We start from the raw sequence: 5786 nt of genomic DNA, 5'->3' as shown, positions 1-5786 counted from the left end.
TTAAGGAAAGCTCTAATGAATTTTAACCTCCCACTGGTAGAAGTGTTCCCTTCGCTGTGACGAACAAGGTTCCGACGAACAGTGGTTTGATTAAAACTGTTGGAGTAGGTGCCCTAGAGCCAATCAATTATTGTAAAATTGACTCTTTGTAATAATGTTCATTAATCAATAATAAAAGGCATCTTATTCTATATCGCGTAAATCATTATTATTCCAATATGTATTGATATATGTCCCTAGAATGGCAGAACCGTGACGAGGGTATCAAGTGTTTCAAATCTTGATAGTGAGAACCCTATGAGTACATATGGTGGCCATTCTAGAAACGTCTGTAGCCCCAGTATTATTCTAAAGTAAGGGCACATATAATACGGTAAGGCAATCATAGTGTTGAACGACCCTGTCGAAAGGCAGTGATTGATCTCACTTGTCAAGGTTGTTTGGTGACAACCTGGTACAACACATGGGTACTTGTTGTAGGTGATTACACCGCAGCAGGTTCACTAGACTGACCCACCAGAGGATTCCATATGGAATGTAACCCCAGTGTCTATGGAATAAATCCTCTAACGAATGGTGGTGCATGTGATCCTTAGACTTGAGATCACTGTAGAAGTGTACCCTTCGCTGTGGCGAACAAGGTTCAAACGAACAGTGGTTTAATTAGAACTATGGTGATGGAAGGCATATGTGACTTAATATATGTTATTTGAGGGTTTTTATTTGTTTATAAAAATTGCAAACAAACCCAATAAATAATAAACAATAGGTCTAAGGCTCATGTACCGGGCACCATGCAATTATCAAACAAGAACATTGCATGCATTAAAAAACAATCAATTTTTGAATTGGGTGGGTTGAATTATCAAGTTACCATCTTAAACGTGCAAAATGAATATTAGCTTTAAAGGTTAAAAAAAACTACAATTTAGCCCCTGTGCAAAAAACGGAATAGTAGGTTTCTTGCCACGGCGAACTTCATGCACACATGGTCGTTGTGGTGAAGTTTTATTTTGTCGCGGCGACCGTGAACTTCCAAAAAACACAAATCCTTCCAGAGAGTTTTATGTCGCGGCGAAGGTTTATTTCGTTGCGGCCAGATTCACTTTTTGCATCTCGCCGCGGCGAAGTGTTATTTCACCTTGGCTAACGCCGCAAAACAGTGAATCAGGCACAATAACGTCTTTTGCAATTTTTCACATAATGACACAGATCCAAATCAAATCGAATGCTTAAACATTTGACCAGGAAACCAACCAACCAATACACATTCAATCAACACATTATTTGTTCAATTGATTAATTAAGACATTCAACATACATAATTTTTCTAGATTTAGAAACATTTCAAATCATGCAACAACATGTTATCAAACAAATATACATGTTATCAAACATCAATTAAACAATATAATCTAATACCCGAGCCTCTAATACCACTGTAAGTAATTGATCTAACATACGCAGCGAAAAACAAAAATTCAATCGGTAAATCAATTACCTTTCTTTGTCTAGATCCGAGTATAGATTATACCACTTATATGTTTATAAACAAAAGTCTGTATAAAGTAAATCCATTCAAGGATTAGAATACTTATGTGCATTTGGAGGCTCCTTCGAATATCTCTGATTTTGGACAGGAACACTGTTCACGGTACTGTTCATAGTACTATTCACGATCACTGTCTATTATTCATGGTTACTGTTCACTGTCTACTGTTTACAGTTACTGTTCACGTGATTTTTTGCCAATTGATCCAAAGTAGGATCGCACTCATGGAAGTCCACACGAAGATAATCCGCAGAACGCTTCAAGAATCAAGAAAGAAGAACAAGAAAAGTTTTCTTCTTGAGAGAGAGAGAGAGAGATAGGGTGGCTAGGGTTTAATTGAATGAATAATTCTCTTCTTGTTTTAATTTTAAGTTGCATTTATATAGTGCAACAATTAAAACCCTATTCCACTTAGGAATAGCCATGGGCTCAAACCCTAGTTTACCCCTGCAACCAAACACACCCTTTATGGTATCTTAATTAATTAATTATTATTATAATTAAAATCAATTAATATATAATAATACATTAACATTTAATTAATAATAATAATTCATTTAAATATATATATGCAAGATATATTTAAATATAATCTCACTAATTTAATTTTAATATTAAAATTAAATACAGGCAACAACCTCAGCAAATTTAATCGCACTGTGAGATTACCAAAACACCCTTTCGTCCTGAAAGACGAAAATACCCTTCTCACAAATTGATTCTTAAATTATCTTCTAAGCGTGTGACTCGTAGGCTCCTTATTATATCGGCAGTGAGTAGTATTGCGATTAACACCAATTAATCATCTCACTACACACATACCAAGATTGGCCCCTAGCCAGGCATCATGGCCACTCGGTAGATTCAGATTCAGCAAAACCGCAGCCTATCAATGGTATGGTTACCGTGCAATCAAATCTTTTCATCAACTGTTATCTCATCAAGACTGAGGTACAGAAATAGTGTCAACCTCAGATATCCTCGACATGTTTGTATTCAATTACTGGACCAATAACAGGAATATTAAATTGGATTGAGCATCAACTCAATCCCATTGTGGCCACATATTTAGTGTCATTGCCATTTACTGAATTACCCAGTGAGATAACTTCTCCCGTACCCAGGAGTGATGAATCCTTTGTCGATCCACCATAGTCTCGATACACTTCTCAATGTAGCCAATCACTACCGTATTGATAGCTTTGAATAGAACTATGTTGGGGTAGTGTCAAACTACACCAATTGGTGCACAAGGCGCTCCGGTGATCTCAAGTCTAAGGATCACATGCACCATCATCCGTTAGAGGATTTATTCCATAGACACTAGGGTTACCATCTATATGGAATCCTCTGGTGGGTCTGTCCAATGAACTTGCCTCTAGCAAGCACCCATGCGTTGCACCAAGTTGTCGGCAAACAACCTTGACAAGTGAGATTAGTCACTGCCTTTCGACAGGGTCGTTCAACACTATGATAACCTTACCATATTATCTGTGTCCTTGGTCAGAATAATACTAGGGCTACGAACGTTTCTGGAATGGCCACCATATGTGATCATACGATTCTCACTATCAAGATTTGAAACACTTGATACCCTCGTCTCGGTTCTACCATCCTAAGGACATATATCATTACATACACGATATCAAAAAATATGTCTTTTATTGATAAATAAACATTTATTACAAAGTCAATTTTGCAATAATTGATTGGCTCTAAGGCACCTACTCTAACAAATATACTCAATAACATAACAGTAGACGTAGGTTTTGCATTATAAGCAATCGAACCACTTTAAAAAGTTTTTCTTGTTTCTTTGTTATCTTATGATTATTACTACATATTCGCCATCACACTACTTCCATCGCTGATTCATCAGGATCACGTGCTCATCCTACGTGGTTCTAGCACTGTTAATCATGTACCTCTGGTTGTTGCGAATTTTCTCATCAATACAAATAAATATTCTTATATATGTTTCATGCGTATGGAAATGGATACATTTTAAAAAAGAGGAAGCAAAAGGGAAATGAAGCTTTCCCCAGTATCCAATGGTTTGATGATCCACCACAAGAAGCCCATCAAGCACCATGAACTGTGATTTTTTTTCGGCCTTTAGTATGAAAGAAAATGAGATCCAAATTCTGATATTTGATAAGGCATTCAAAATAATTTTTCTTGGCAATGAAAATTTGAAAATTGGTGAAGCAATCAGTTGCTATGAATACAACAACAAACAATACCTTAATATTGCGTTGGCCAGCTTTGTTGGCCATCGGCTAATTTTTGGTTTTTGGTGTTTGATTTTGTTGGTGTCTTATTTCTTTTTCCTTAGTAGCTTTCTAAATTTATATAATAATTTGATTTTATTATTTTTGGTTTTTTTAATTTTTAATTTTTTATAGTAATTTTAGTTTTTTTTTTTTTTTAATATTTTCTTTATGTCTTAGTTAAGAGGCATTTCTGTCTTTTAATTTTTTCCATTAAAGTTAACAGTGACTAATAGTTTTTTGTCCTTGTTTTGTGTATTTTAAAACTTGTGTCATTTTCTGTTTCTTTAAAAAAAGGTTGTCCCCTAATTGAAAATATATTTTTTTTTTTATGCTTTGTTGCGGTAAGTCCCACCAGGTAGAGAACGTAAATTGGAGGTCAATATTGACAAGTTTATCTGCAACAACATTCTCTTCACGACAATTATGAGTACAACGAAAGACCATAGAGTAGAGAGATAATAAAAAATTCAACCATTGAGTACGCAACAACCCACCCGGAGGAGAAAAATTGGGATTGTGAAAGCATTAGATAGCTGAGAAAAATCACTTTCAATCCAAATAACAGACCAACCTTTGGAAGCTACATCTTCAATTGTCAAAGTAATTTCTTGCGATTCAGCGAAAACATTTGTATGATGACCAAGGGTAATAGCATAAAAACCAAAAAAAGCTTTATTAAAGCCTCAAAAAATAGCACCACAAAGAGATCGGTCAAGATTAACTGTGGCTAAACCATTAGTATTAATTTTGATCCAACTATGCAGAGGAGCCATCCAAATGATGGTTGACCTTGGACATAGCCTCGGCATAAAGTGGTAAGGAATGATATATGGCTGGTGCATAACGCTCTGAGTCCAAGGACGTAGCCACTTTATTGAAAATAGGTTCACTTCCATTGAAAATTTAAAATAAATTAAAAGAGGTTTATATTTTATAGTTTTTAACAATTTTGACCCTACTTAAATTTATATTGGCTCTACAAAAATTTATATTAATTAATTATTTTTTGCCTTTTCTCTCTTCTTCATTTCCTCTCCACTTCTCTCATACTTTCTTCCTTCTTTGGCTGGATTCATAAATAATAATAAAAAATAAAAAAAAATCTACTTCTTTGGAGATCACAAGATAAAATAATGCTCATTTTTTGTTGTTTTGTTTAAAAATCTCTTCTTTTATCTTTCTTTATTGATGAAAGATCATGAGCTATGGATTTTTGTTTAGTTTAATAAATGGGTTTGAAATTGGAATATGATTTTTCTAGATTTTTTTGGTTACTAGGGGTGTTTGGGTCAGCTTGCGCGCACCTCGACTAATCCCCCAACCCCGAACAAGGCTTCTGAAACAGGGTAAGCCTTGCGACCCGTGGCCAATAATATTAGCAACCCTTCTTGTGATTCTAACCTAAGACCATAGGGCGACCAAACCCCTTAGCCCCAAGCCTTTATCATTGGGCCAACCCATTGTTGGTTAGTTGATATCGATGTGGGTTTTGATTTAGTCTTATTTATCTTGAGGTATGGATAAATTAGTTGATATTTTAGGTTGAGTTTGATAAATTTTGGTTAGTTATTGAGTTAATTTTGAACGGATTTAAAGAATTGGTGAAATCCTAAGTTATAGAGATTTGAGGATTTGGATTAATTTTAATATATTGTTTAATTGCTTGATATTTAGAGCTGGATTTGATGAGTTTTTATGGGTTTATAAGTTGAATTTCATTGTGTTAGTAGAAATTGTTTGAAAAGCCTAAGTTATAATTTTTGGCTTCGTTTTATAGTTGATATTTTGACCTCACTAACTAAAAATCCTAATAACGTCTCTATCTCAGTATATAAATATTTATTTTAAGTCCTTCAAATATGATAAATAATGATAAGCTCAGCCACTAACCAAAGATTAGAAACATGGGAGTTAAACCTATTACTAAAAAAAGCCACAAATCTTCCAATGTTCTTGTACTT

Source organism: Pistacia vera, unplaced genomic scaffold, assembly GCF_008641045.1.
Source record: "Pistacia vera cultivar Batoury unplaced genomic scaffold, PisVer_v2 Contig656, whole genome shotgun sequence".
NCBI classification, from domain to species: Eukaryota; Viridiplantae; Streptophyta; class Magnoliopsida; order Sapindales; family Anacardiaceae; genus Pistacia; species Pistacia vera.
The sequence above is the reverse complement of the archived record's forward strand: the minus strand, read 5'-3'. Positions refer to the sequence as shown.